Below are 12,795 nucleotides of genomic sequence, written 5' to 3'. Positions count from 1 at the left end.
GGCTTACGATAATTATTAAAAAGACTCACGTGTCTGTGTCGATAAAGGGTACTGAGGGATGCAGAAGATGGGGTGTAGTGGGGCTGGGGGAGTGGGGTGTCGGGATCGCATGGTATGTGTGATGGGAGATGTAGGTGTGACGGGATCACTGATGTGATTTTGGTCAATGTGATTTCTAACCTGCATTGGTTAACTGGAACATGACGGGTACATAACGGGTACAGAAGGCATATACGGGTAGTTGTGACAGAACGGGTGTTGAATATGACACGAGCACTGTTAAACATGGACGCTATGCCTTACATGCATCAACAGCGGGACGTACAACTTGAATGACTTGCACACCATGAGGCCTCGGGCGGCCGGGTAGCCTAGTGGTTAAAGCGTCACGCCGAAGACCAGCATTCGATTCGACAATGTGTGAAGCCCATTTCTGGTGTCCCCCGCCGTGATATTGCTGGAATATTGCTAAAAGCGGTATAAAACCATAATCACTCACTCACACCATGAGACCGAAGGCCTTCAGTGCGACGAGCGACCGCGGTCACCACTGAGCGGCCCCAGTAGTTCAAGAAACGTAGGAAAATACATACGGCTCTTTGCACCGATTTCAAAATTTCGGAAATAAACTCATCATCTTAATGACCACATATTCAACAACACAAGGAGCAACATGCGGTGGAGGTGATTATGCCGTGAAGATCGTTTTCGAAAAACGTCGTAACCTTATACGCAGTTATCATTCTAAATCAGCGCATGAACAACGCAATGAAACTACATTATTGTTATCAAGGAAATCTCAGAGTAACTTATGTCTTGGCTGATAGAGTTTTCAGATTTAAGTTTGTCCTGCAGTGCGCAAGTAAAGGTCTCCCACTGCGCATATCAAGCTATGTCAATCAGTTACGTCCAACAGTGATTGTTTCATCTGCTGTTTATCTATTACAGAAAGCCATTGCTACAAACTGTTCCCCGCTCCCCCGTTGCGAGTGACCCTTCCCCGTCTACTGATAGCGCTAATACTCTACACATTATGATTAGGCGTCTGGAAAACACTTCCGCTTTGATGTTGTACTTACCGCGACAATATCAGACATTATATTATCGGTATGAAAAGATTACATGTTTCTTGCTTTTACCATTTTTCGACCAGAAAAAAAATCATTAACCTCAGGAGATATCTCTTTTCCGGTGATTATAGAATTTAAATTTCTTTCCCACACCACGATGATGTAAAGAGCAGTCCTAATGAAAATAGGCTTCATGATCAGATGTCGACAAGTTTGGAGTAACGTGATCTGTCCTTTCCTCATTTTGTCACAGATGATACATCATGTACATGACATACTCGTACATTATAACCAACTTAAGGACCACGCTCCATGACTCCAGACTCTCCCGCTGGGTTTAATCGTTGCTTTTAAACAGAAAAACGGCCGTTGATGGTACTGGTGTCTGAACGGTTGCTAGTCTCGCTGAAGAGCATTGCACGAACCCCGTGCAGATCCGGGTTAAAATTGATCTTCAGCAGCCAATGCTTTTCGTAAGAGGCGACTAACGGGACCTGGGGATCAGGCTCGCTGACTTGGTTGATGCGTGTCATCGTATCCCAAATGCGTAGATCAATGCTTATGATGTCAATCACTGAATTGTCTGGTCCAGACTCAATTATCTACCGACCGCCTAGGGGGACAATAATTTTACGCTACTTCAACCCCCCTCGAGGGTACAGCCACTAACAATCTAAGTTATGAATATCGCACTACCAATTTTTAAACAATACAGTAATTAAGTCAGAATTTATGAATAAGGTCTATTTCCTTTAAAAAACATAGTATTAAATGAGAATGAACTTTACTAAAAAGGTCTTTCACTGTTTTTACACTGAAATATTTATCCATAAATAAATGATGAATAAGTGATGGAAAAATCAATACAGTCAAGCAAAACATTCTTGACTGTGATTCTTTCATCACAAGGGATACAAAACGGAGGATCCTCGCCTTTTAACAAATAATCATGTGTATATCTACTATGGCCAATACGACATCGCCTTAATACGACCTCTTCAAATATGGACTGACAGCCCAAGTAGGTGTAACCGATATTTGGTTTAATTTCACGTAATTTATTGATACCTACTTGGGCGTCCCACTTCTGTTGCATAAGATCTCGGATGTAAGATCTAATCATGGGTTTAAAATCAGTGTATGGGATCAGAAGTGGTGTCACAGATTTGTTGAGTGCTGCTTTAGCAGCAGCATCGGCCATTGTGTTACCAGTGATACCAACATGGCTTGGTAACCAACAAAAGACGATGTCATATTGGCCAGTAGCAAGATCATTAAATAATTCAAGAATTTCGATTAAAAGTGGATGTTTGGATGACATATTTTTAATAGCCTGAAGGCATTAAAGAGAATCTGAAAACAGTATGAATTGTTTATGTTTAGATTGATTACTGATATTTTTAATGGCGTTTGCTTCTGCAGTGAATATTGAACTGTTATAAGGTAAACGTGAAGATATTGTTCTGGATCCAATGACGGTGGCACTAGCAACTGCGCCACCATCCTTGGATCCATCTGTAAATATAGATTTATAAGTGTCATAAGTGTTTCGTAATTGATTGTATTCTTGTTTATAAATTAATGGATTCGTTTCAGATTTCTTCAGACTAGTTAATGTAAGGTCTACCTCTGGCCTTACCATTTGCCAAGGAGGCGTTGAAAAAAGTTTTGTGGGAGCTATATCTTGAAAGTTAATGTTCGTAGCAGAAACGACTGATTTTATTCTTTTTCCAAGTGGTGGAACAAGAGATGTTTTCTTATTGTAAATATCTTCGTAAAGAGGATTAAATACGCAATTAAAAGCTGGATTTGACTGATTGGAATATAATTTAGTGATGTATTGTAATGATAGTTTCAGACGGCGTTGTTTAAGAGAAGTTTCATCTGCCTCAACAGACAGACTTGGAATAGGAGAAGTGCGAAAGGCTCCAAGGCAAAGCCTCAGTCCTTGGTGATGGATAGTATCAAGTTTTTTTAATTACTTTTACAGGCTCCACCATAGACGATGGAGCCATAATCAAGTTTGGAACGGATCAGTGACCTGTATAAGTGTAGGAGGGTAGTCTGATCCCCTCCCCACTTGGAATTAGAAACAACTTTCAACAAATCGAGTGCTTTCAGGCATTTAGCTTTAAGAGATTTAATGTGTGGTAAGAAAGTTAAATGGCTATCAAAGATGAGTCCCAAGAATTTGGCCTCTTTTACAACTTTGATAGGGGTGCCATTCAAAAATAATTCAGGGTCTTTATGCGGCTTATATTTTCTGCAGAAGTGTATACAGTTAGTTTTAGACATAGAAAATTTGAACCGGTTTTCGAGAGACCACATGAATTTTATTGAGACAGATTTGTAACTGCCTCTCTATGGTGTGCATATTTTTACCACGACAAGATGCATTAAAATCATCCATGAACCGTGATCCATCCACTGAATCACTTAAACCTTGGACAGACTATTAATTTTAATACTAAACAAGGTGACAGACAAAATACTGCCTTGTGGGACACCCTGATCCTGATTATAATGGTCAGACAGGGTTGAACCCACTCGGACTTGAAATTGTCTGTCTGTTAAAAATTGTGATATAAAATGAGGCAAACGGCCTCTCAAACCAAAATCATGTAAATCCTTTAGAATGCCATGCTTCCATGTAGTATCGTAGGCTTTCTCAAGATCAAAGAAAATTGATACTACGTGTTGTTTGTTGACAATAGCATTTTCACAAAGGATTCTAATCGTACTAAATGGTCGATAGTACTTCTATTTTTTCGGAAACCACATTGGATATTTGTAATTAGATTATTGGTTTCCAGATACCAAATTAATCTATTATTAACCATTCGTTCCATGGTTTTACAAACGCAGCTTGTTAAGGATATAGGTCGATAGTTAGAGGGATCTGTATGATCCCGGCCAAGCTTGGGGTATTGGGACTACAATGGCATTATGCCATGAAGTAGGAAAATTCCCTGATGTCCATATTTGATCAAATATGTCTAAAAGTGTCTCCAGACAAGATTCTTGTAAATGTTTTAAAAGCTGGTAATGAATGTTATCAGCTCCTGTTGCTGTGTCATGAGCTTGAAACTCCGGGACATAGTTAGATGTTGAAGAATGTTTTGCTAACGTTTCTCCAAGTTTATTGGCAATATCTGTTTTATCCGTTAATAACGTGTCACCTTCCTTAAGATGGTGAACAGACGATCTTGAACCTTTGCCTTTTATTTTCTGCACCATATTCCACTCCTTGGATATGGGCGTGCGGGAATTTATTTTGGAGACATAGTTCCTCCAAGACATACGCTTATTTTGTTTAAAAGCACGTCGTGCCTTGGCATTTGTAATTTTGACCTTATCTAGATTATGGACTGTAGGATGGCGGCGGAAATACTTTTCCGCTTTCTTCCTATATTTTCGTGCCTGTCTGCATTCGTTGTTAAACCATGGTTTACGAATATGTAGAATTGCAGAGGACTTTGGAATTGCTTCATCAGCAATTTCATTCAGCAAGTCCGAAAACAACTGTATCGGATCTTGAACATGTTGAAAAATGTCAGGTGTTAATTTTTCAGTGGATAATAATTCATAAAAAGACCAATCGGCCTTTGTAAAATTCCACCGTGTTGTTGGTGGACGATCAGTAGGGTTAACAGTTTTAAGGATGGTAGGGAAATGGTCACTCCCACAAAGGTCATCAAGAACTGACCATTCAAATTCGTTATAAAGATCTGAATCTGTGACGGAGAGATCTAGTGCTGAATATGTACCTGTAGCAGGATGTAAATAAGTGTTTGAATCGTCATTAAATATGCAGAGATTATTGTCCGAAATAAAGTCTACGAGCACTTTTCCCTTACTGTTTGTATTTGGACTTCCCCATAGAGGGTTATGCCCATTTAGATCGCCCATGCTACCTACCAACTTCCGGTTTGGCATGGATGCGCTTAACCCCGGTGTTGTTAAGAGGCGACTAAACGGATCGGGCGATCAGCCTCGGTGATCTGATTGATTGCATGGTGGGTGGAACGTTGCACAAAATATCAGTCACTGGCTAAGTCAGCTGGAAAATTGCTTTTTGCATCCTTAAAGAATAAACAAGCAAACAGTTATCTTATAAATTATCTTCAGTTATCACAGAAACGGTTTATCCGCACCTCAATACAGATTCTGTATCTTCCATTTTCCCTCCAAGCCAGGTTCCACTGATCATGGGTTCGAATCCAAAATTTAGTCTGATTATGGTTCTTGATGTGTCAGCATCACACCGGTATCATCTTCCCGGGGCGGGGGAGTTAACTGACTCTAAAAGTCCAGTTTTCACCCTTGCCTGACTAGGCCGGAATTTCTGGGTTCGATCGTAGCGCCACCATTGGATATTACGAGTTATGTCCATTGTATGTCCCTCCTATTGACCAATCAGATTCCACCTCTCATGTCACTTGCATTTGCTTCAAACAAAATGGCGGCGCCCAGTGAAGACGATAGGATCGATCATCAAGATATATATTGTAACAATACGGGTGTTACTTCGAGAAGTGCATCAAATTACGTGGGCACCTTGATTAAAACCATGAAAAGATTAGCAAAATATGCTTTGCAAATCCTACAGTCGACCGTAATCTGCACGGCAGTTTACGAACCGGATGTTGATTTCGTTACGCGACTTTGATTGGACTATGCATAGACTCGTTAGTCCAGCAAAAATATAACACCATAATTCGAACCTAGTTCGGCAAGGGTGGAAACTAGACTTTTACAGTCAGTTAACTCGCTTGCCTCGGGAAGATGACCCAGTATATGCGTGGGTTAAACCAAACTGGAAAACATCTGAGACTTTTTCCCTTTCATGCAAAGACATTACTGAAACACTGTTCAAAGTGGTGTTTGGATTTTCTGTGAAGAGAGATCTGCTTAACGATCTTCTGCCAATTTCCAGACGAGATATTTATTATTAGGTCTTTGTCTGAGACTTTGCAATTAGAGTAATCAAACACTGTGAATTAATATAAATTGGCAGAGAAAGTGGTATACAAACTATACTGGCGGGGAAAAGTAACTGTGCTTCCTATAAAGATCAATATAAATACATTTATTCTGAAATTTTAATATTTAAATTAAATAATCTTTCAATATATATTCATAAAGACATATCTTCTACTTTAAGGTCGTGGTTCACAAACTGCACGTGCATGTTCATACACGGCTGACATTCTTGATGTTTGAGTGTTTGTTGGGAGCGTGATACTAACAAACGTGGCTGAAGTAGCACAACATCCGGCCCCGACGTCCCTCAATACCCCCACGTTTGCTTCCACGTCACCGTGAGTCACAAATGAGCCCAACTTTTATCTGGACAGCTGAAAGCACAGCACACGTCTATTTCTGAAAGCTGTAAACTAATATTTTATATCCAATAATACCAAGAAAAACTAACGTCACCAACATCCTGCTCGTGCCAAATATAACTACGTCAACCACGTCAGCGAGCCTGACCACTCGATCCCGTTAGTCGCCTCTTACAACAAGCGTTGTTGCCTTTTACGGCAAGCATGGGCTGCCTTTTTGTAACTGTACCCATGTGGGGAATGATTTAACCATAAGTCCACCCTACCGTCCACTTAATGAGAGGCGCAGTTTAAAATGTTGTACCCCGCCGTGATATTGCTGTAATATTGCTGTAATATTGCTAAAAGCGGCGTAAAACCATACTCACTCACTAAAATGTTGTACTCACTGGCATTATAATATTGTATTTCCTTGTATAGACTCCCTGGTCCAATGTTGGTCGGTCTGTTAATGAGTGAGTGAGTGAGTTAAAGTTTAACGTCACATCGGCAATATTACAGCCATAACGTGACGAAACAAAATTGACATTAACAATAGAATACTGTATTAAATTCTGCCTACGAAGAGCAGTAAAATAACTAGAATATCACAGATTTTCGTAAAACTAGTTTCAGAGCATGTAAAAATTGATAACTAACTAAACATACAACAACACATGATAAAAAAGGGCTATAGATCGCCACCAAATGAAGGTTGATCATCGCGCTGGGAACCATGGGGACTTACGGAAAGGTACTTTCTGCGACAAGAAGATAGATGGACATCTCTATAAAAAATAGAAAGTGACAAGATACCCCGGTTTAGCACCTTTCCGTACCTGTTTTCCAAACCCTCCACGCCTTATATAAATATCACCAACCTACTTTTCGAGACCATAATGGCCACCTTCTATAAATATCACCAACAGACTTTTGGAGACCATTTTTTAACGATTTTAAAAAATTAATTTAGAAAAGCTAGAAAGGCACTTTCTGCGACAAAAGTGAAGATGGACATCTTATTAATATTTTTTTAAAAATAGAAAGTGACAATATACCTCGGTTTAGCACCTTTCCGTTCCTGTTTTCCAAACCCTCCACGCCTTATACAAATATCACCAACCTACTTTTCGAGACCATAATGGCCGCCTTCTATAAATATCGCCAACAGTCTTTTGGAGACCATTTTTTAACGATTTTTAAAAATTACCTTAGACAAGCAAGAAAGGTACTTTCTGTGACAAAAGTGTAGATGGACATCTTAATAACTCTATAAAAAATAGAAAGTGACAATATACCCCGGTTTAGCACCTTTCCGTTTTCTGTTTTCCAAACCCTCCACGCTCTATATAAATATCATCAACAGATTTTTGGAGACCATTTTTAAAAAACTAATTTAGACAAGCTAGATAGGTACTCCCGTTACATGTAATAGTGGTATTGGCTATTATAGACCAGTGCTGCAAGCATATCTCTTTCTTCACTGTGTTTGGTACATTGAAGTTTGTTTATATAAACATTTGTTGTTTCACCCTTTAAAAAAATCGACTCTGGCCCAGACAATCCAGTGACTGACATCATGAGCATCGATTAACGCAATTGGGATACAATGACATGCAGCCTTTGATAAATTGACACTTGTAAAGATATTTATGTATAAAGGCATCTTGCCATTTTAGCGACACCTCAGCTGACACCTTCTTACTTGTCAACACAGTGGCAAAGGACAGTGCTTGAAAAGAATGGCAGTGCTGTTTTACTGGATGCAACATACAACACTAATAAGTACAACCCATATCTGTATCAACTGGCAGTACAGACAGGTTCGGTTAAGTTCCGGTGGGTTTCATTGTAAAAGAAGACCAGACCACGGATAGTCTACAGGAGGGCATTGAGAAGTTTGCTTCCTTACACAAGGAGAGGAAGCCAGAAGTATTTATAATTGATGATGACCAAAGGGAAAAAAAATGTCATCCAAAAGATATTTCCAGGTAGTTATTGTGTCAAATTGTCCACCAACCATCACTCATGCATGCACACGCACTGACACCATTTCTAATACCAGATTTCAACCACTTCTTTTGAAATACTAGTAAATGATTTTTGTTGGAAAAGTCACTTATGTAAGTTAGTGTGATAAAGTACATGAGTTGAGGAAGAGAATATATGGATGTCAACTTCTTTATTTGTGTGCCTCATAATAAAGAAGTTGACATCCATATATTCTCTTCTTTATTTGTATCACTTCTAAATGCCATTCACAGACCTACATGAGTTGAGTTGTCATGTATGATATTATTGTATATGTTTAAATACGTGAACTATTCAGCATTTCCAAATCGAACAAGAGTCATCAGAAAGATGACATATCCCCACGGCTGCTGTCTGTAAAGTAACCACTAGTAAATGTGCAATTCTGTATATAATGAGTCAACAGTTGTGTGTTCTTTAAGAAGCATACATTGTTACCCACTGTTTTCGTATTCTGGCCCGGAAACGAACCCGTTCCCCAATGGAGTCTAGGTCCAACTTCTTTCCATAAAAATTGTAAAAAATAAAAGTTCGTAGAAAAATAAATATCAATGGCACCTCTTTGGTATGTGCCTGATAGCTTTGCCAAGTTTCGATCAAATACACTGAATGGTTTTCGAATTCTGCCCCGGAAACGAACCCCATCCCCAATTGAGTCTATGTCCAACTTCATTCCATAAAAAATGAAAAAAAATAAAACATAGAAAAATATCAAAATATCAAAAGGCACCACTTCAGTATGTGCCTGATAGCTTTGCCAAGTTTCGATCAAATACACTGAATGGTTTCGAATTCTGCCCCGGAAACGAACCCCATCCCCAATTGAGTCTATGTCCAACTTCATTCAATAAAAATTTAAAAAAAATAAAAATTAGAAAAATCCCAAAATATCAAAAGGCACCACTTCAGTATGTGCCTGATAGCTTTGCCAAGTTTCGATCATATATACTGAATGGTTTTGGAATTCTGCCCCGGAAAAGGGAATGATTACGGACGGACAGACTGGCTGATCGCTATATCCCCCCGCATTATATGCCGGGGGGATAACAAAACGGATCAACAAAGTAGACACAATTTACGGATAAAAACTTCTTTATTATGCTGTAATAGCTTTACAATAAAAAAAGTTATATACTCATAAAATATTGTCTAATTTGACATGTCAACTTCTCAGAAATGCCTTTCAAACAAAAGAGGATCGAAGTTCATGATAGAGAAATAACTTCAGACAGTACACACCATGAACATTTCTGTTTGCAGAAAGCAGTTTTTACATCTGCCATGTCCATGCAAGCCTGGAAAAGACGGCTGCAGCGAGGATACCATCCAAGACGGACCAGGAAGCGATATTGTCAGAGTATGTTCCTGTGCTACTTTCTGTGTAATGAGTCAACAGAACTTTGAAAGTTTTAACAAATAGTTTGAAAACACACTATCATAACAATACAACACATACCTTGAATGTATCATTACTACAGAGACGAAGTGAAGTTACAAACTGAAAAAACAAGCCAATTATTTTATTAAAACGTTTTTTTTTCACAAACATATGAAAAAGCATTGGGAGAGAAGCAAATTGCTTTTGTTAATTCTGCTCCATGACGCATAACACATAATACAATTATGATATCAATTAAGTTTCAATTTAATTATACCTGTCAAGCCAGATGTGTACATATGATGATTCATTTACTAGTACTTTATTGAAAACCTGTCAGTTTTTTCTATGAAGTGTTAAATAGAATACAATATAATATTTGGGTTTGTCCAACATCAAGTCCTGCCTGGATCAGTCAGACTAAGGGACTAAAGTATAGGAACTGAGAACACAGAGGGGGCACTGCATAAATTTCATCAACTATATGGACCACTTCTGGCGATGCTAACCTAAGGTATATGGAAAGTCTATGCACTATTAGAAATATGGGTAAAATGATAAAAAGTTGTTGGCCACTGAATTTATATGAAGTGAAGTGAATGGTACATGGATTTATGAAGGGATAGTGCATATATGATCCGATTTTAATCCAGAATACTCCTGATCTTAATTTTCATGAGGCATATTTGATGTATCATATTTAAATAAGTTCCTAGAAAACATCTGATTGACTGTAATAGGATTCTTAATGTTTTTCTGATAATGAAATGTTACAGTCAACAGAAAGGCTACAATTTTTTTTTATGAACATCTTGTACAATAAAAGTTGAATTCTTTTGCACACAAATAGATAAAATATATATAAGAAACTGTGAATGTGTGTGATATTTAACACAAATATTACAATTCCAGTCATGGGCTATGGCCTTCAGACCTTTCGACCAGCATGTGGGACTGACAACTAACAATGGAGTGGAGCGGCTCCATTCTCGGTGAGCAGAAACATACTGCAGACATGAGCATAACAGGGCTCATTCAACTTCAATCAAACACCACAAGAGCATACAACAGAGGTAAAAACAGCAATGCATAAATCAACATAATTGTTGTAAGTCACACTGTATGAATAATTGTTCTTTATCAAAGTGTAACTATGGGCTAGTCCATTTTAACCTGGTACTTAGAATCCCATAACTTAATCACAAATATCCAATGTGGATTCCGTAAAAATCGCAGTACCATTGACCACTTAGTTCGACTGGAGTCATTCGTTAAGAATGCCATTGTAAATAAGCAACATGCAGTGTCTATCTTTTTCGGGCACTCGTGAAGAGCAACCTCCTCGTGGTGATTGCTGGGTAACGCTAATAGCTCTTCCCCCGTGTGGAACTGGGGCAGAATATTTCCACAGCCTCCCATTGCTGGTCGTATGAGGCGACTTAAATGGGCAACCTGATTGCCGTGGGTTGCGTCCCTGTGTCGGCGGAGGTCGGGAGTCTGGTAGTTGAGGGCACTGGTTCCTGGAACTGTGTTCCTTTGCCCAACACACTACTTCGACCCTTACTTCGCCTAGACGGGTGGTAAGGCACTACATCTGGTAGATAAATATAGCTATTCAAGTCATATTTGCTGGAGTATAACATCCCTGTATCCCTGGTGAATGCATGCTGGAAATCCGATGCGCTACAACACTGTCCTTGTTGACACTCCATGGGGGGTGGGGAGCAGGTATGCTGAAACACTTTTCTTTCGCCATGTCTACCAAACAACCTGGTTCAATTCGTAACGATAAAAAAAGACGTCTTGAAGATGATGATTCTGGGAACATTCCCACTAACTCCGATTCATGAGCCCGATTCCTGGTGATCGAGGTTTCTGACAAACTACCTTTAAAATTGAATCCGTTTGCTATTTCAAGAGCTATTAACGGACACTGTGGAGAAGTGAAAAATGTCACTCGTTTCCGTAGTGGTTCTATTCTTGTGGAGTGTCTGAAGAAACAGCAATCTCTAAATCTCTTGTCGATCAGTCAATTTGCAAATGTTGAGGTTGCTGTTTCAGCACACAAGACTTTAAACTCCAGTAGAGGCATTGTTCGAGACAGAGCTCGATGTCTTTTGGACATGTCTGAACAAGAAATTGATACAGAGTTAAAGGATCAGGCAGTGACAGCTGTTAAACGTTCCACCAAAAAGGTCAATGGTGTTATCACTCCCCTGAATACCTATCTCGTCACATTTGATAGACCAAGTACCCCTCGTTCAATTAAAGCTGGTTATGTTAATATCGGAGTGGAGGTGTATGTCCCCAAACCACTCCGGTGTTATACTTGCCAAAAGTTTGGTCATGGTTCCAAATCTTGTGATCGACCTCATGTTTGCCAGCGTTGTGGTGGTAAACATGACAGCACTGAATGTAGGGAAAACGTCAAGTGTGCCAACTGTAATTGGCAACATGAAGCCTGGTCCAAATCCTGTCCACTATGGAAGACTGAATCCCAGATATTGAAACTCAAACATCAAAACAATATTTCCTATCTGGAAGCCAAAAAACAAGTAGCAAATCAGTTGCCATCAACATTTACTTATTCTGCTGCAGTGTCTTGTTCTGTTGCCACTTCATCCATAGAGTGTCAGACTGAGTTGACATGGGTTCACTCCGTTCAACCAGTTGAAGCAACGTCTGTCATTCAGCCAAACAAATCAGATTGTCAGCCAACTACATCATCTTCAGAATCACAGACTGATCCACAATCTTTACCTGTTATTGTAAAACCAGGACATCTTCACATGTCAAAGACAGAAAGAAAAAAACTAAACAGACAACATCTTTGGACACCCTCTCCTTCAGAGGTGCCTGTCCATAACTCCTTTGGACCTTTGGATATGGCGGTAACTCCGTCTTCTCAGGCCAGTGCTAGGAGTTCTTACGCTCGCGTGTGAAATTACCTATTGAGCCGCCATGACCCACACGCCTCATTTGATTCAGTGGA

The sequence above is a fragment of the Haliotis rufescens genome, unplaced genomic scaffold, assembly GCF_023055435.1.
Source record: "Haliotis rufescens isolate VD_foot unplaced genomic scaffold, xgHalRufe1.0.p SCAF_18, whole genome shotgun sequence".
In the NCBI taxonomy this organism is placed as follows: Eukaryota; Metazoa; Mollusca; class Gastropoda; order Lepetellida; family Haliotidae; genus Haliotis; species Haliotis rufescens.
This window is presented reverse-complemented; position numbering follows the sequence as displayed.